The sequence below is a fragment of the Hibiscus syriacus genome, unplaced genomic scaffold (assembly GCF_006381635.1).
Source record: "Hibiscus syriacus cultivar Baekdansim isolate YM2019G1 unplaced genomic scaffold, ASM638163v2 tig00117017_pilon, whole genome shotgun sequence".
NCBI classification, from domain to species: domain Eukaryota; kingdom Viridiplantae; phylum Streptophyta; class Magnoliopsida; order Malvales; family Malvaceae; genus Hibiscus; species Hibiscus syriacus.
The window spans coordinates 4,143,540-4,164,985 of NW_024063526.1; the positions used below are offsets into that span (position 1 = coordinate 4,143,540).

The 21,446-nt window shown below is 34.6% G+C and overlaps 1 pseudogene; it reads left to right on the top strand.

Moving 5' to 3' along the window:
* Positions 1-10,225, top strand: part of LOC120195669 — a 49,004-nt pseudogene extending 38,779 nt beyond the window's left edge.
* Positions 10,226-21,446: the final 11,221 nt, after the last annotated feature.

Here is a 21,446-nt window from a genome sequence, read left to right on the forward strand (position 1 = left end):
GCAGATCTTTTACTAAGAGAAAATTTATAGGTGTTTACACAACACACTCGAGAGAGAACTAGAAGATTTTGGGATGATTTTGAAGCTAAATGAGCTAGGGTATTTATAGTTGAAACTTAGGGACTAGTCTTTGTAAATACCCTAAAGTTCAATGATTCAATTTTATAATTAACCCTATAACAAAATAATAAAAAAATAAGCAGCCCCCCCAATTCAAGCAGCCGGCTGCTGCTTTGAATTTCAACAATCTCCCACTTGAAGACTGATTTTAATCTATCTTCACACCTCGATCAATGCAGCAGCTTTTCTAGTCTTGTTACTCTAGCATGCCAACTGAAGTTGAACACAACTTCAGTTTGTTTGTGGTCACCGTTTTTGTCAACATGTCTGCCGGATTTTGAGCTCCACTAATCTTTTCAAGTTTCAAAATCCCATCTTCTAGAAGAGACCGGATAAAATGATATCGCAATTGTATGTGCTTCATTCTGGAATGAAAAGACGGATTCTTTGCTAGATGGATAGCACTTTGACTGTCGCAATACAAGACATTGTTTTCTTGTTTCTTGCCTAACTCTTCCAAGAAACTTTGGAGCCAAACCATCTCCTTGCTGGCTTCCGTAACAACGACATATTCTGCTTCAGTTGTGGAGAGAGCAACTATCTTCTGTAGTTGAGAAACCCAACTCACCGCGGTTCCTCCTAGAGTATAGACATACCCTGTAGTGCTTCTTCTGATGTCGACATTTCCGGCTAAGTCAGCATCTACATAGCCTGTCAATATCGTATCTCCACCTTTGAAACAAAGTGCTTTGTTTGTGGTACCCTGCAGATATCTGAGGATCCATTTGACTGCTTTCCAGTGTACCTTGCCTGGATTATTCATGTACCTGCTAACAGCTCCCACTGCTTGAGCAATATATGGTCTGGTACAAACCATGGCATACATTAGACTTCCAATTGCTGAGGCATACGGCACCTTCACCATGTGTGCACGTTCTTCCTCCGTCTTTGGTGATTGTTCTTTGGAGAGTCTAAAATGAACACCTAAAGGTGTACTTATTGGTTTAACATCTTGCATGTTGAACCTGGAGAGTACTTTGTTGATGTACTCAGCCTGTGATAACATCAAAGTCCTCGACTTTGTGTCTCTCTTGATCCTCATCCCAAGAATCTGCTTTGCAGCGCCCAGATCCTTCATAGCAAACTGTTTTGACAATTTTTGCTTCAAGTTTATAATCTCTTGCATGTCTGAGCCTGCAACGAGCATGTCATCAACGTACAACAATAAAATAATGAAGCTATTGTCGAACCTCTTGATGTAGCAACAATGATCTGCTTGGCATCTGGTAAAACCACTGCTACTCATGAAGCTATCGAACTTCTTATACCACTGTCTAGGAGCTTGTTTTAAACCATACAAGCTCTTCTTTAACCTGCATACCAGGTTTTTCCTGTATGCTTCTATGAAGCCTTCTGGTTGCCTCATATAGATTTCTTCCTCCAAATCACCATGAAGGAAAGCTGTCTTTACATCTAACTGCTCAAGATGTAAATTCTCTGCAGCTACAATTTTCAACACCAGTCTGATTGTAGACAGTTTTACGACTGGAGAGAAAATTTCAATGTAGTCAATACCTTCTTTTTGCTGAAAACCTTTGACTACCAATCTTGCTTTGTAGCGTTTGCTCCCATCGTGCTCTTCTTTGATCCTGTAAATCCACTTGTTATGGAGCGCTCTCTTGCCTGGTGGTAATTCAGCTACTTCCCACGTCTGATTTGACGTAAGCGAGTCCATCTCATCTTTCATTGAAGACTCCCACTTGACTGAATCCTCCACCTACATTGCTTCATCATAGCACTCTGGTTCACCATTGTCAGTCAACAACAAGTAGTGCAAAGAAGGCGAATACCGTTGGGTTGGTTTAGGAATTCTGGAGGAGTGTCTCAGTTCTGGTGTGCCTGGTTCTTCTTGAACTGCTTTAGGATTGATCTGAACATCATCTCCAGAAATCTCCTCAAACTCAGCAAATTCCTTTGTTTCAGCTTTGGTATTTGAACTGCTTGATTCTACAGTTGATCTGTCTTTGTACATCACATTCTCATTGAAAATGACATCTCTGCTTCTGATGATCTTCCAATTTTCATAGTCCCAAAACCGGTAACCGAACTCATCACCGCCATAACCAACAAAGGCACATTTGTTGGACTTAGCATCAAGTTTACTTCTTTCAGCAGAGTCTATGTGTACATAAGAAATACAACTATACACTCTTAAGTGTGAAAGGTTTATTTCTTTCTTGCTCCAAACTTCCTCTGGTATTCTGCCATCCAAAGGAACTGAGGGCCCACAGTTGATCAAGTAAGCTGCAGTGTTGATTGCTTCAGCCCATAGAAATTTGGGCAAGCCGGTATGTATCCCTATACTTCTGGCATGTTCATTCAGAGTTCTGTTCATGCGCTCTGCTACACCATTATGTTGCGGTGTCTTGGGAACTGTTGTCTCCATCTTGATCCCATTGTTTGCGCAGAAATCTCTGAATCTACTATCTCTGTACTCTCCTCCATTGTCAGACCTCAACCGCTTGACTTTCAAACCAGTCTCATTTTCCACCATGGCCTTCCATTTTCTGAAGATATCGAAGACTTCTGATTTCTTCTTCAGAAAATAAACCCACACCTTCCTTGTTGAATCATCGATGAAGGTGACATAATATAGTGAGCCTGAAAGAGATGGAACTGGGGATGGTCCCCATACATCAGTATGAACCAATTCTAACCTTTCTGCCTTGGGTGTCTTGCCAATCTTTGCAAAACTGACTTTCTTTTGTTTGCCAAAGATGCAATCCTCGCATAGTCCGACATCTACATTCTTTAGATCCGGCAGCTTCCCTTTTGACAAAAGTGTCTTCATCCTTTTCTCGCTCATATGGCCAAGCCTTTGGTGCCATAGGTTTGATTTTCCATCAGCATCTGCTACTGTAATGATATTCTCTAAATTTGAGGTTACATAGAGAGTACCAGTCTTCTTACCACGAGCAATGACGAGTGCTCCTTTGGTAATCTTCCATTCACAGCCTGAAAAGGTTGTACTATATCCTTCTCCATCAAGCTGTCCAACAGAAATCAGATTTCTTTTGAGGCCAGGAATATGTCTCACTCCTGTCAGCTTCCAGGTGGCCTGGTTTGGCAGCTTTAGTCGGATGTCTCCTTTTCCGACGATCTTCAAGGTTTCATCCTCAGCTAGATGAACCTTCCCAAAATCACCACTGACATAGTTCTCCATGATTTCTCGGCATGGGGTGGAGTGGAAAGATGCCCCTGAATCCAAGATCCATGATTTAATCGGACTGTTGACGCTTAAAATCATGGCATCACCTGTCTCCTCCATCATGTTTGCAGATTCCTGTGCGCCGGTATTTTTCTTCGGTGCTCGACAATCTCTTTTGAAGTGACCCTTCTTGCCGCAATTATAACAGGTAAAATCTTTATTTCCTGTTCTTGATTTTCCCCTTCTGGATTTTGATCTGCCACAATTTGAATTTCTTTCTGAAGTTCTTCCTTTAGACTCCGTGTGCAAGGCTGAGGAGGTTGATGCTTCACTCGATTCTCTCCGTCGAATTTCTTCGCTCAGTACCAGATCCCGAACATCATCAAATTTTAATTTGCTGTTTCCCGACGAACTGCTGACTGCTGTAACAGTAGCATTCCAACTGTCTGGTAGAGATGATAAGAGAATTAAAACTCGAACTTCATCATAGAATTCAATTTCCACTGAACTCAACTGGGTTGTGATTGTGTTGAGTTCATTTAGGTGTTGTGCCACCGATGCCCCTTCCGTCATCCGCAAATTGAATAATCGCCTCATCAAATGAACTTTGTTTGAGGCTGATGACTTCTCATACATACTGGAGAGAGCCGCCATAAGACCCGCCGTGGTCTTTTCCTTTGCTATGTTGAAAGCAACATTGTGGGATAACGTCAGTCGGATAACTCCGAGGGCTTGTCTGTCGAGAAGAGCCAAGTCTTCATTCTTCATGCCCTCTGGTTGCTTTCCTGAAAGAGGTTGATATAGATTTTTCTAGTACATAAAATCTTCAATATGCATCTTCCAAAAGCCAAAGTCCGCACCATCGAACTTTTCAATTTTCACCTTCCCTTCGTCTGCAACCATCGCTCCCACTCGAATCTGGCTTCGTTTGGATCGTTTTTGACAATTTCTACGAACCGCCGTGTATTAGAACACCTCCGTCGACAAACTCGTATCGCCGACCGAATTTCACTATTCACGAAATTCACTATTCACATGAATAGTAATGAATAGTAACCTCACAGAAAATTGACAAAATTCACAACAAAAAGCTCTGATTACCAGTTGTTATGAAATAAACCGAGTACGAGTAATTTCCCTATAACCAGATTAGTGAGAATGCGAAATAAAAGCGGAAAAATAATACCCGAAATTGATAACGGAGTTCATCCAATTGTGCTTACGTCTCCGGGCTGCTGCAGATCTTTTACTAAGAGAAAATTTACAGGTGTTTACACAACACACTTGAGAGAGAACTAGAAGATTTTGGGATGATTTTGAAGCTAAATGAGCTAGGGTATTTATAGTTGAAACTTAGGGACTAATCTTTGTAAATACCCTAAAGTTCAATGATTCAATTTTATAATTAACCCTATTACAAAATAATAAAAAAATAAGCAGCCCCCCCCAATTCAAGCAGCCGGCTGCTGCTTTGAATTTCAACAATTAGTTTGTACCAACATGCTCTATAAACACATAATCACTCTGAATTTTCTTTAACAAACAGAAACATAATGTCTATGTGCTTAGACTTAAGGTGTTTATGTTATATATGGAATAAAGGACTACAACTTAGTTTTCAAAAAATAACTCAAGTGGTATTTCTTATTATTCCATAATTAACAGTTCATGTGACAAAATTTTGCATCCATATTCTAATAAATCGGAGTCCATAAACCTGATGATCTCTTACTATACCTCTGATAAGCGAGTATGTAACATTTTTGTTCTTAAATATATTGTATGAATCAATTTGGGTAAATTTGGCTGCTATCTACCGATCCATACCCAAATTGCTTATATATCTGTTTAGTATCCTAAAATCATACGCTATGTCTGAATGCGTATAAACTTTTTTTTTTTTACATTTCCTTAGTTTCAAAATCGTCCGTAAGGCACTGATCAAGACTACACTTGGTTCTTTTAGTAATAAGGGGTATTATTTTGTTTACTCCCATTGAACTTATAATATATACAATCATCAACAAAATTCATCTCAAAACCAAATGAGATAATCACTTGGTGAAGTTTGTTATATAATTAACGGGAGTAATAATTGAACTTATAAATGGATTTCCTTGATTTGCATATAATTAGTTTTGTATCAAAAGACACAATTTCTAATTGCACTATATAAAATATTTCATCAATGTTACCATTGAGAAACACAATTTTGAAATTCAATTTATGTAACTCAAAATCAAATATGAGAAACAAGTATCATGATTATCCTAAAAGAATCTTCCAATGAAGAGAGTTTTTACAAAATTAATGTCTTCTTTATGAGTATACCCTTAATATACAATATATGTCTTATGCTTGTCAACATCACCATTTGCATCCATCTTGATTATAAATATCCATTTATAACCAATCAACTTTGCACTTTTAGGCAATGAGATAAGTCCAAAAACTTTGTTGTCTTGTATGGAACTTATACTCTTTTTACATGACATTAATCCACTTTCGAGAGTCATAACTTTTATGACTTGACGAAAGTTTATTAGATCATCTTTCATCATTCTATTGGCATCCTTATTTCTTGTAGAAACATATTAATATTTTTCTCTTCTCGTGGATCTTCTTAATGACACTCGTTCTCTGAGGTTGTTGAGTTTGTTCTTCCGAAATGATTTCTCATCTTAAATTGAGAGTTATTCAAAATAACCTTATTGATATTCTAGATTCACTTATTGATTAACGACATGTATAAACACATGGATATCATCAAAAGTGATAATAGGAATTTAGTTATAATTCAATTCCTCCTTAAAATCAATTCCTCAAACTTTAATTCTCCCTCCAAACTCAACAGTCCTCAAAAATAATATTATAGATCTCATCTTAAAAATATTCTTAATTATGAGATCACAAAACTTATAACCCCTAAATCACGTAGAATAACCAAAGTAGTTGTTTACTATTTTAGAATTTAATTTCCCTTCATATGTCCTAACTTATTATAAAAAGAGAACAACCCTTTGTAACATGTTGTTGTCTCTTTTAAGTTGGAGCCTTAACAACTACATTTTGATTTTTTTTACTCTTATCTTTATATGAACTTTTCAAATGAGTACTTTTAGACTTATTAGGCTTCAACATTTCTTTCTCTTCACACAATGAAAAATGAGATCATTTAGAGTTCATTTCTCCATTTGAGTTGATTAAACTCTATAGGGAGCAATACTAAATTCACAATAACAAGTAATTCTTCCAAAAAAACTCGATCTTAAGTGCCTTAAGTTTTGAAATATGAAACATATACATAATGTACTCCCTCGCATTTCCATGAACCTTGTACTTTATTGACATTAAAGAAGTAAAAAATGATGTCATTTGCACTTTATTGTTTTCAAAAAAAACATTTCTCAATTCCGTCAAGGAAACCATTAACCCAAGTAATCTTTTCAGATTATGTGCCCCTAACGGCTTCTAAAATGTTGTGTCTCATGATCACTAGACTCGTGCAATTTGAACAAATTTCACCTCACAAAATCCAATTAAGGATGCTATCCCCCATGAGAGGTGAAAATTGTTCTTTCCTTAGTGCAAAGTCTATGTTCATACAACCAAAACCTTATGTAAGTGTATGAGTAAAAAAATGTATAATATAAGATATTGTGATAGCAATAAATGAATAATTAGTCGAATATAGAACATAACATAAATAAAACGGAAGCTCACATCTTAAGTAAACAAAATAAATTAAAAATAATGGTTAATTCCCATTACAAGATACCAAACACTACATCAATATCAAGTCTTTGGACAATAATATTAACAGTAAATGGTACTCTTATTGTAGTAATCAAACATTGATAATAAGCTATGTTGAACAAAAGACTAATCTTTAGACTAATGTAATGCTCACATAAAATAAATACCTTATAATTGTCACATGTTATTACCACAAGTGTCGCTTGAAATCCAACCAAATATTAATTTTCCTTTGGGCCAATTAATAAATGGATGAATCACAAGAAACACATAAACATCTTGATATTTCAAATAAATCAATCTACACAAAATAGGTCACTTTGGCGACATTTTGTTTCAACAAATCTACTAAAATATCAGACTTAGCCAAAATATGAATTATTTTATTTCAATATATATATATATATATATATATATATATATATATATTAATAACCAACAATCAAAAATGAAAAACCGAATTGAATATATACATATATTGCATTAACAATATAAATAAAACCATAGAAATATTAACGACTCACTACTTAATTAAGTCGTCTCAAAGCAAATATTAGTTTTAAAATTTAATATTTCTATAACAGTCAAAGGTCAAAATTAAAATTTCTTATTGTACTATGGTATCCGAAATAACCCAAAATAAGGTTACCTAACTGGTGCTATTAGAAATTAAAAAAAAAAAAACTCAAGCCTTTGATTGTTTATGAAGAATTCCTTAAACATGCAATCAATTTATAACTTCATAAATTACCAAAGACAAACCGAATTTAAAAAAATCAAATTTTAACAAAAAGTTAAGATCAAAGGTTCATACTAATGAATTAAATCTTTAATAAAACTGAATCGAATATATCAATGACAAATATATATTTTATAATTCATAACAGTAAAAAACCAAAACTAAATTTTATAATCATGTCATAATTTCTTAAGTAATCCATAACAAGATTGTCTAAATGACATTATTAGAAACCAAAAAATAAATCTTTGATTATTTCTCATGAAATTTCTTAATCATGGATTCACCGAATTAAATCAAAACATGATACAAGATATCGAAATATAAATCTATTAAAACAACATGTAATATTCGCCCTAAATTAAATATGCATTCGACTTGTATAGTTTGTAATCTGAATTATCGTTAATTACCGAATCACTATTGTCGAGCAATTAAACAATATTAACATTGGAAAAAAAAACTTAAAGAGGTGTAATCCAATTGCATATTTAATGAAAAGTGATTCTCTGAAATAACGATGAATGGGTTTTATAATCTTCAATTTCTCATTGAAAGAGAGAGAAATTATATTAAAAAACAGTTTCAAAATTCAAATGAAAAACCCAAAAACAATTGAATTATCCTAATTCACAATCCAAATGAAGAACGTAAATCACTCGCACTTGAAAAATATGTAGCCGCAATTAAATTTTCCAATAATTACGATGTAACCCGCACTGAACATCAGTGCAAACAACACAGCAACTACGATCATAATTAATAATCGTATATAAACCCTAAATTGTAGGATTATACTTTAAAAAATGATACTGAAATTTTATAAAAAAAATAATCTTTAAGTAAATCTTAAAATTAATTTATTCTCAATGATTCAACATTACAAGGCGATGATGCCACTTGTTAGAATTAAATCATAAATAATTATGAAAAACAACCATGATCTAATAATGTCAAATCATCAAGAATAAAATACTAGATTTGCGGAAGTGAACCTGAATTAATTAATAGGGTGAGATCTTTGAATCTTTCTTTGGTTATAATCTTCCATGGCAATTTAATACATATAACACATGTAACATACTTGGTCACTTAATTTTGTGTCATACTTTATGATAAAATTGTACATTACACATATATGCCCACAAATATGGATTTTAATCCAACAAACATATCTTACTGCAGTTGATTCTTCATGCAATTGTTACATTCAAGGCCAATGTTGTCTTGGTTTTGGGTCAGGTAATGAAAATCATTGTCCTTTCTACTCATTCAAACTGAAGCTAGCATTCATTCGATGTAACGTTTTTCTACTCATTCAGGAAAAAAACTATTCAACATACTCGAGCCTGTTGCAAAAACCAGGCCTAATGTCAATGTTGTGAAGCTTCACAAGTCGCGGGTGTTGTGTCCAGGGATGAAAATTTTCGTAAGAAGGCTAGGATTTAAAGGATAAGGGTAAATGCTACATTTAGATTCTATTGATAGATTCTTTCATATTTTATCATAGTTTTTTTTTTGCCTGAAATTAATTGTTTCATGCTACCATTAGGAGTACTTCTACGGACTCGCAAATGATCTTTCCCCACATTTGAAGATTGCGAGCTTCAGTGATGTGCTTATCTATTAAATTGGAGGTCCACAGGCATCGAGATCAGTTTTACCGATCGGTGCAAACCCTACTGCCAAGGCTCTAAGAGTAACACCAGTGATGATTGGCTTGAGTTTGCTTCATATGATTCTTTCTGTTTCATATGCTACTGAGCCTAGTCAAATTTTGACAAGGTTAGTTGTTTCTTCTTGAATGTTTCACTAGGCACAGATCGATTTTACTATTATTTCAAATTTACAAGAATGACGGAATTTTCACTAGGCAAGTACAGAAAGTAACTCCTTTGCAATTTTATAAATTTCTAGTCTTCAACCAGTCATTGGGATAAATACTCGAGGTTTATACTATTTTTTGAGTGTTCAAATTGACTACTTTCAACCTGTTATACAAACCTAACTTCTTTATCATTCTATGTTATTTGATGCATAATTGAAAATGAATATGGGGTTATGATCCTCCAAGTTTCAAAAAATTGAAAGTACCCTTTTGTTCAAGTAGCATAGGTACCATTTTGTCATGTTTATTGTACACTGCTAGTAATAATCGTATTGCTTTTTGTTGCAGTAATGTAGCCGGCTCCATTTACATCACTGACATTGATTTTCGGAGGTTGGGAATCCTGAATTTGGATAATAACTTTTAACTAGAATTTCATTTACATTTCTTATCACAATTTGTGGATTGCAGGAAGAAAATTACTTACCTTTCACCATCACCTGGGGATTTTCCAGGCAAATATCTGGTTCTGGGAGCTCTTGGATTGAAACTTGAACATTCTGCCTGGAAATTTCACAATGAAGCTTCTGTAAACATGTCCAATGGCTGCTGTAATTCTAGCTTGTACCATTAAAAATCTTGTGAGGTCTTTGATTGCTGGTTCAATCATAGTACTAAATTGTGGCCGCAACGTAGCGTAATGCCCGTATTGTAACGTTTTTTAAGGTTACCACGATGCAATATCGGCGCAACACGATAAGGGAACCGTATCACAATTGTTGCGGAAAAAAACCGTTACGTAATACTGTACACACTATAAATTGCGCCACAACAAACTTAAATTACTGAAATATAAAATTACATAGATGAATTGTTCTAATTTAATTCTTAAAACTGGATTATAAATATATATTATTAATAATATCATAATAGTTATGTTTAAAATTAGTTACTTAAATTTGAATTAATTAAATTATTTATTAACGTTATTTTAAAATTAAATTAATTTAATTTTAAATTGAATTTTTTTTCATATCTAAAATTGATGTGAATAATTTTAAATTAAATTTTTATATTAACATTAAGTATCATAATTATATGTTTATTTATGATTATATACATTTTGTATAAGAAAGAAATTCACTTTATAACATTATAATAGTATATGTATTTTATCTATTTATTATGAAACTATAAAATTTTATCTAATCTATAGTATAAAGAATAAATAAATAAATAATATTATAAATAAAATAAAAAAGGAATATATTCCTTGACAAAATAAAAAAGTGGAATATATTCCTTGACAAAATAAAAAAAAAACAAATAATTGATAGGCATGGTTACATAATTTGGGATCAGACCAATGTAAATAAATAAATAATATCATAAATAAAATAAAATAAAAAGTTATTATGATGATGATAAAGAAACTCAAGGTGAAGATATGAACAATTCACCTACTCCATTTAATGAGGAAAATGTTCAACTATCGACATCAAGTTATGATGATGATGAATATGACGACGACGATGATGGTGGTGGTTGTAATGATCATGGTGGTGATAATGAAGGTACATACCAACCAGAATATGAACACATTTATTCTACTTCTTTTCATGGAGATCAAGGTACATCCAAATATCCTTACGATGATAATGCAGGTTTGTATAGAACAAGTACATCACAAAATATAAGAGATGATGATGATAGAATTCATAAGAGGATGTGAGAACACTTTTATGATTAATTTGCAGGTTCATCATCATATAATTCAACTACAAATGATAATAAAATTAGTGAATCATCTCATGGTTCTCATTCTTACCAACCAAATTCATGTTATCCACACTACCTTGAACAAAATTCAATTTATGGATTTTTTTGGCCATCATTTATCATACATGTGTCCTACCAATGATGCATCTTATGATGCACATAATATAATGTCTTCTTCACATGGAATAGGAAGGAATCAAAACCAAAACAATGACGAAGATGGAAATGCTTTAGATCCGTAACGCCATTCATTTTGGTGGTGAACTGTAAGATATATAATTTTTATATTTGTAGTTGTCTTGTTTTTTTCTTTCTGAGTTTTGTAAAATGAATATTTTTATGTTACAATATAAAAAATTTGATATGATTTTAGTGATATTGTTTATATGTTATTCATTAAAATTATAAATGTTATTACTCATTATCTAGTATGATAACACTTCTATGGTTTATATTTGTTTTTAATAAATTTTTATCTATGAAATTAATATTTTATTTCAAAATAAAATATTAAAAGAGTATATTAATATTAGTATGTTAAAAGATAACTGTAAAATGTATAAATATAATATTTTAGATGTATTGTGATTTTTGAGGAAGCGATCATGCTCACGACAGCCGCAACACGTTAAGTAACGTCCGCAGCATCCGCAACCGCGACACCACAACCGCATACGCAACAAAATCTACAACTGCAATTTGATACTATGGTTTCAAATAGTTTCATTAGTATGAGTTGATGAACTAGATGGTGTAACAAAACGTGGCATAAATGTTTCAATGAAATATGCATCACATGTACCATTCTTTTATATTGTTTTAGAATATTATATTTTTATTTATTTGGCTATTATTAAAAACATCGTTAGGGTAAAGTAAAAATTGACAAATAAGGATAGAATGATTATAAGTATGTATATTTGAAATTTAAAATAAAAAAAACTTAGATGTTACTTTTGTTTTTGTAGTAAATTCAATTTATCATTCTTGTTTCTATGATTTTTTGCATTAATTTAGCATTTGAACTTATTTAATTGCGTCAATTTTTAAAATATTTACTATTTTTTAGGTTTTAAGTTAGTGTTTAGAGTTTTAGATTTATAAGTTAGGGTTTATGGTTTTAGAGCCATAAGTTTAGGGCTCGGGATTCAAGATTCAAGGTTTAGGATTTAGGTATTAGAATTTAGGATGATGCTTTAAATAACTTAGAGGTTAAATTGATAAAAAATACTATATGAGTGAAAATAATAATTTGGGTCTACTGAAGTAAAAGTAACCTTAAACTTAAAAGTATAATACGCTTATCACTATTTTTACAATAGACCAGTTTTTAACTTTCCACCAACAATATATACTCCAAAAATAATCTAATAATACAAACGACTTTCTGAATTAATATTTAAACTGATATAGATTATTATTTGAAAATATAGGTGAAAAGGTAATGTAAGATTATCAATAATAAATATTATTTTGAATAATTATTAATATTTAATTATATCTATTTTATCAATTTAACCATATAAAATAAAATAAAAAATAACTAAGAAAATAGCAATAGAATCACTCTAAAATATGTGAAATTTCTACAAGGGATCGAGAATTGTAAATAAAATAAAAAATAACTAAGAAAATAGCAATAGAATTGCTCTAAAATATGTAAAATTTCTACAAGGGATCGAAAATAGCAATAGAGTTGCTCTGTATTTATTCGAAGACCAACAAAGCTGCTAGCAAATGTACATCTCAAATAAACCAAAGCCCTTTGCAGAGAACGAATGAGTCTGTCACGCTCGACGAACATTGTTAAACACCACTAATAATGAATATTGGTATCTTTGAGCATCATTAATTTAATTTATAAAAATTTAAAATTTTAAAAGACTCGACGTATAATTATAAATTAATTAAAAATTTAAAGATAAAATATTTAAAATAAAATATTAGTTACATAATTTTTCATAATTTTTTTTAGGGGTTTACTGTTGTAGCTATGGGCAGCTACGTCATTGGTTCCATTTGTTTAATTACTATTGTTGCTGCTGTTGAGGTTCGTTCGGGTCTCAAAAGGTGCTGGTAAGTTGTGGGGTCTGCTCGATGCATTTGTTTGAAAAAAGGCAATGTTAATTTATTAATAGATTAATGATGTATCTCCATGCATTATGTTCTAGGAGTGACCATTGGTAGTTCCCGAAGTAAATCAATATCCTTTTCAAAACCTTGCATCATGATTTCTAAATCCTTGAGATAACGTTTAATTATTGGGATCGATAATGAAACTTCCGCTAGTGCCCGTGGTGGTCGTTATCTGTATTGCTAAACCAACAACCTCTTCAAAATTTGCATACATTATGAATTTCAAATTAAATAAAACCCTTGAACTCAAAATTTTCAATTTTAAAATATAGTGTAGTCGACTAGGTACTAATTTTTTGGCGCTGTGAGAGTGTTAATCCTTCGCCATGCGTAACTAACCCCTGAACCTGACTTTTGATTTTTGCAAACCAAAATTTGGTATTTTGATAAAATAAAATATTTTATTAAAATTACTCGATTTTAGGTGTCCCAATCACACCTTAAAAATGATTGGTGGTGACTCCAATCTTTCTATCAAAATCTTTTTAAAAACCCCATCAGCGTAACTAGTCGGTTTCCCCCCGAAGGGCCGGTTGGTACAACTTGTCGACTATGCTGGGGAATTCTATTTTATAAAACAAAATAAAGATTTGAGCCACGAGTCGTTTGTCCTATATTTGAAATTTGAAAATTTTGAGTATGAATTTATTTATTTTACGATTCATTATGCTTTATTAAAATTTGAAAAAATGATTTTCTCTCTAGTTAATGTTTTCACTTGTTTGGATATAAATATGAATTTTGCATATCATAGGTCTATACTCGAGTTTCATCCCGTTACACCTATGTAGGGGAAAAACACCACACCACCAAGGATTATTGGTTTTCCTCGTGTAGGTCTAGTAAAGTACCTCTGGACAACATCCTTTATGATTGTATAGACACTGTCTTCTATGACAGGCATATAGTGATGTGATCCCCTATACTAAATTCGATTCGTAAAGTTTGCAATGGGTAAGAATCAAAGTCCTTATTTACTTTAGCAGGTTGTAAGGATAGTTTGGGAACCCTTTTAAAACCAAACTTCATATAAAGAATTTAGTAAGTCTACCCTTCTAGAGCCATGTGGATACCCTAAGAGAATTATAACACATGCAATTAAGGTTTTAAATTTCGTTGTGTTTAGTTAATGTGTTTATTTGCGAATTGAATTGAAATTTGCTTTCCTTTTATAATTCCTAATTTTACTAACTTATTTATTTTTGTTCTTTGTCTTGCATGTTTTATTTTCATTGCATAAAAATGACATGACGTAGAAGATATTGATCCCTGAATTATCTTGTCATCTTAGAAGGTTCATGAAATGACAATTGCCTCTGATGTTTTTGACAAAATTTCAGAAATTCAGCCATGGTCGGGGGACAAGCAAGCTCGATTTGGAGATAGTCTCATTGCTGGTGAGGGATCCAATTTACCTGAGAAAGTCTCATTAACCATTAGACAAAACCATTGGTCAAAGCTTTTAAAAATTTGGGAAGGATGGGACAAAAGTGGAAAAGGACTGTTTAGGTTAGCTTATGGGGATATAGTCGAGTTGATAAAAGTTCTTATTGATGCTGCTATTGTTTGTGTCGAAACGATTTTTAAACGAGTGGGGGAGCCAGATTTTGAAAAGCCACGTCATTTTTAATTATTCTATTTATGGTTGATTTTTAATTAAAAACAATGTGATTTTAGAAAACCTCTCGTTCCGAAAATTTGGGAATTCATTCACGATAAAAACACAGGTTCGAAGAGTCGCCACCAATCTTTGATTAGGGTGTGATTGGACACCCAAAAATGTTGTCATTTTAAATAAAAATTAATTTTAATTAAAACAACAAATTTAGGTTTGCGTTACCAGAAAATGAGTTCGGGAGTCGGTTACGCGTGGGGAAGGATTAGCACCCCCACAACGCCCTAAATCGGTACCTCGTCGATTAATTAATGTCTTTGCAATGAAATTTACAAATTCGATTTTAGTTTGGTTTATGATCCCCAATAAAACAACACATGAATTTTACAACAATCAAAAGCACCAAAATAGATTAAATTAAAATTATCAGGCCTTTAGAAAGATAAAGAATATTCGATCATTTACAAATATCGAGACCAGATCTTAGATAAGTTCTAACTATCTTTTCTCGATAAATTTAAATAACCGAATATTTCTTCTTCTTCCGTTCCCAAATTTTAAGGTGATAAATCAATTTCTTAGGTGTCACTGATGGGATACACTTTTAATTTAAAATCGTCGAAAGTGGATATCTAATCAGTTAAGACAACCCACTTAAAACAATTTTAAATTAAAAGGATATTACCCTTAATCAAATTATGTAATAATGTCGAGTCATGCTTATGAGGATATCATACATAAACTAGTTAAATAATACAACTCATTCGAATAAATATTTAAATCTAAAAATGCACATATAATTATATATTAAACAAATAAACCTACTATGTTAATATGCAACAAATATTTTCTTATGTCTAATCATTTAATAACTGCAAATATAATATTTATCTCATTTACTTAAGGTTGAAAATAAAATAAAAATTGCATAACATACATACATAAAAATGTACATACCATACATAAAATAGTAATATGAATGTCATTACTTATGGACAAAAATTAAATCTACCGCTAAAAACCCAATTCTAAATTTAATGCTACCATATAGGACTAAAATGACAAACACTAAAGCTAGGCAACCAAAATACAAACTGATCAGTAAATTAATCAAAACAACTAGGATTAAATTACCAAATAACAGAAATTACAAGCTAAATGTGAAAACAAATAAAAAGGGAAAATAACATAGGCTGAGGACTAAAACATAACATGTTTACAATACACAGACCAAAATACAAACACAGAAATTTAGGACTAAAACAGAATGCTCGGAAAATAAGAAGACCAAGTTACTAATAAACAGATTACATTCAAGGACCAAAACAAAACAGTTTCAAAACTGAAGGATCTCGTACCAGATTAACCCAACTATCCTAAAACACGGCGTATCACTCCCAGACTCAATGCGCTGCCATTTTGGAACTACACAAACGACGCCGTTTTGGCGTTTTGGATATATGGAAACAAAGGGTAAGTTTTAACCCTAATCCTCATTCTCATCCTATCTCTAAACAGCTGAAACCTCACCCCCACCAACCGTTTTCTCTCAACCTCTTTCCTCTTCTTCTTCAACCCTCACCGAAGCCCCCAACCGCCGTGGCCTCCGCCGCCTAAGGGCTCCGGTGAGGAGCCTAGACGTCACCTGACCCTTTGCCGACCAAACCCAAAACCAAAAGGGCTAAAAACAACCCTAACCTCACTGCCACACGACACGACCACCGTGGGTTCCCCCTTTCTCACTCGTCTGTTTACTCAAAACCCAGGCCTCCACCACTTAAACACTCCGACGAGAACCCCCATGTCCTGACTTAGAAACCCCAACTAGATCTAGCCTTTTAGAGACCTACGACCCACGAATAAACACGAAAACAAAACCCTACATACCCACCACTCAAAACAGGAACCAAGAGTCACGCGAATCTTACCCTTGATGACCCAACGTGGCTCGGGCTTGGGCGATGGCGACGTTCTGCTCTTCGACTAAGGAAGGTGAAGGGTTTTTTTTGTTTGCTTCGTTTTTTGTTGACTGATATGCTAATGGGTTTTTGGACTCTGGTTATGGATTTCTTCTGTTTCGTGGTCCTTTTGATGGTTGGTTCTCTGCTTCGTGATGACTGGTTCCCTCGATGATCACTGGTTTGGTGATTGTGTTTTTTTGGTTTTGTGCTTTTTTCCTTCGATGATAGCTGATGGGTTGAGCGTTTTTTTTTGCTTGGATGATGACTGATAACTCCCAGAACCCAAAATCCCCTTCTGGTTTCGTTTTCACTGCTATTTCTAGTTGATTTTTTTCTTTCTGTTTTTTGTGCCTTCTGTTCTGCTTCTTGTTTCGTGTGTTTGCAGGGCACTGGCGAGAGCAGATCACGGGCGGTAGCTGTGGGTAGCTGAGCCATTGCTCGGTTGATCGTGCGCGATCTGGAAATGCGGTGGTGGCTTCACGTGAGTCTGCAGTCGGCTCGGGAATCACAGAGGGCTGGGAACCGTTGGATCGTGGAGCCAGATCCAACGGCCTTCCTGCTGCGGCGCTAGAGGCTGGTGACAAGGAAACCCTAATGGGTTAGGGTTTCTTCAGTTGGGCTGAAGAACTGGGTTGTTGGGAACTGGGCTCGTTTGGTCCAGCCCGTTGTAATCTTAGTTTAATTAGAATCTGTAAAAGACCAAAATAAAACATTAATCAGTATTTAGTTACTTACTTATTTATATATATAAATACTATAATATTTATAAGTACCCAATGTATATACTCGTATGCATCACTAATATAGAACACGTAACCACTATGAAATCCAACATATCATTAATGATAACCCTAACTAACGTATCCTACGAACTTAGTAATAACCATAAATTAATCATAAGGATACACATGAGACGTCCCGGACAAAATGAGCATCTACAGCTGCCCCTCTTTGTTCAATATCGTGCAACGAGAGTAGAGCAAAGATCAAAAGATGGTCAAATTTTTCCGGTCATAATAACTTTGACACATTAATCCGCTCCACTTTTCCTTCAGAGTAGAGTGAGACTTGGAAAATCTTCTGCCCACGGGTTCACTCCCTCTTTCTTTAGAGAGTATAGAACTCGGACAATCTTCAATAATCGTGTCTGCTCCCTATTTCTTCAGAGAGTATAAGACCAACAATCTTCATCAATCGCGTCTGCCCCCTATTTCTTCAGAGAGTATAAGACTCGAGCAATCTTCAACAATCGTGTCTGCCCCCTATTTCTTCAGAGAGTATAAGACTCGAACAATCTTCAACATTCGCGTCTGTCCCCTATTTCTTCAGAGAGTATAAGACTCGAACAATCTTCAACGATCGCGTCTGCCCCCTATTTCTTCAGAGAGTATAAGACTCGAACAATCTTCAACGATCGCGTCTGCCCCCTATTTCTTCAGAGAGTATAAGACCCACAATCTTCATAAATCACGTATGCCCCCTATTTCTTCAGAGAGTATAAGACTCGAGCAATCTTCAACAATCGTGTCTGCCCCCTATTTCTTCAGAGAGTATAAGACTCGAACAATCTTCAACAATCGTGTCTGTCCCCTATTTCTTCAGAGAGTATAAGACTCGAACAATCTTCAACGATCGCGTCTGCCCCCTATTTCTTCAGAGAGTATAAGACTCGAACAATCTTCAACGATCGCGTCTGCCCCCTATTTCTTCAGAGAGTATAAGACCCACAATCTTCATAAATCGCATATGCCCCCTATTTCTTCAGAGAGTATAAGACTCGAACAATCTCCATCAAACGTGGGGAACCTGTAGATGTTTTAAATCATCATGCAATGCTATGCTCCTATTCATGCCTACGATGTATGCAATTATGCAATTTAATGCACTTTCTTCTTCAAAGGATCACTATCTCTCGATGGATCTTGGTTTTGTCTTGGGCACTGAACATTTGACCAGTTCACCCCAGTTAACAATCCCCATACCATATCTCTTGGTTTGACAGGACTTTGACTTCTTTCTTTCTTCAAACCCGCCAGTACCCATGACCAACTTCTCGATGAATAACAGCCTCTTTGGGTCATCAATTAATGACTGGAACTTTCTATGAATCCCAAGGTTTCTGCTTCCCATAACCATACAAACATACATGCTAAAACCAATTTTAGCTTCAAAATACATGTATTTCCAAAACGTTTTGCATAATAATACAAAATGATCTCATGTACCAAGAGTTAAGCTATGCGTTTTAACTCTTTCAAAATTAGATGCTTGTAAAAGGGAAATTGAAAAGGGAAAGTGTCTCTTTATTTATATAAATGCAGAGAATTTTTAGGCAACTACATGGCAAACTTTTAATTGGAAAAAAGAATAAAAGGATAGGTGTCTTCAAATATCAATAACACAAATGCCTTTGAACTGGCACGCCGTCAGAATGACTCGAGTGTAGCTTCTGTCAAAAGGATCTCCAAAATTATGATGACACCTAAGAGTGCGAAACCCTTTCTGGACCCCAAAATCTCCCATTATTGGATGCCATAAACCAATATTGAATCTCACGTGCATTCAATTCCTCATCTGGTTGTCCCCATCGAGACTCATTGATCTTTGGTCTCAACCCCAATGGCCATTGTCGTTGCCCATATCAGGAGATCTTCCTACTCCCCAAAAACAATTCAGATCCTCCACCATACACGAACTCTGAATTTAAAATCAAATCGCCCTTTGCGGGTTTTCGACTCGACCTCCTTTGGTTTCAAGACGCCCTTTTTCGAGTTTTCATCTTGAACCCTCATTTTTTCATTTTTTCATTCATTTTTTATTTTTTTTATTTTTTCATTTTCACTCATTTTTTTCTTCTTCTTTTTTCTTCAAGCAAAATACTTCTTAACTGCGTCAGAATTCACTGGATGAGGTAATTCAGACCCATCCATCTCAGTTAAGACCAGAGCTCCCCCAGAGAAAGCTTTCTTGACAACATAGGGTCCTTCCCACTTGGGCATCCATTTCCCTCGGAAATCTTTTTGAATGGGCAATATCCTCCTGAGCACCAAATCTCCTTCGTGGATTTCTCGAGGGTGAACTTTCTTATCATGTGCTCGTATCATCCGCTTCTGGTATATCTGACCGTGACAAATAGCCTTCAATCTCTTTTCTTCAATCAGATTCAATTGGTCATATCTGGCCTGTACCCATTCTGCCTCATTTAGCTTCACCTCTGATAAAACCCGGAGCGAGGGAATTTCCACTTCAATAGGGAGGATAACTTCCATCCCATAAACTAGAGAAAACGGAGTTGCCCCAGTAGACGTCCGTACAGAAGTCCGATAGGCAAACAGAGTAAATGGCAACTTCTCATGCCAATCTTTATAAGTTTCAGTCATCTTCTCTATAAGCCTCTTAATGTTCTTATTAGCCGCCTCCAGTGCCCCATTCATCTTTGGGCGATAAACCGTGGAATTATGATGCTTTATTTTGAATTGCTCACATACAGATTTCATCATCTTGTTGTTTAAGTTCAACGTATTGTCAGAGATAATTCTCTCTGGTAAGCCATATATGCAGATGATTTCTTTCTTCAAGAACCTACATATCGTTGACTGGGTAACACTTGCATAGGAAGCTGCTTCTACCCACTTGGTGAAGTAATCTATTGCTACCAGAATGAAGCGATGACCATTTGACGCTTTCGGAAAAATTTACCCAATAACGTCCATGCCCCACATAGAAAACAGCCACGGAGCTGTCATCACATGCAACGGATGAGGAGGGGTGTGCATTCTATCCCCATAAATCTGACACTTGTGACACTTTCGGGTATAATTGATGCAATCAGTTTCCATGGTTGACCAATAATACCCAAATCTCATAATCTGTCTGGCCATTACATGCCCACTAGCATGGGTGCCACATATTCCTTCATGTACTTCTTCCAGAATCATTTTCGCTTCTTTAGTGTCCACACACCTTAATAAGACCTGATCCATGCTTTTCTTATATAAGGTCTCATCATTAAGCACATACCCTGCTGCCATTCTTCTAATGGTTCTTTTGTCATTCTCAGTTGCCTGTTCGGGGTAACTTTGATATCTTATATACTGAAAGATATCATAGTACCAAGGTCCTCCATCATCTTCTTCTTCAATGTTAAAGCAGTGGGCTGGATACTCGTAAGCCTTCATCTCAATAGGCATCATACTTGAATGCTCGTTCATCTTAAAGGTCGCTGCCAAAGTAGCCAAGGCGTCTGCCATTTGATTTTCTTCTCTGGGGAGGTAATTGAAAGTCACTTCTTCAAATTCTTCAATAAGTCCCAGAACTAATTTACGATATTCCACAAGTTTTGGATCCTTGGTTTCCCATTCACC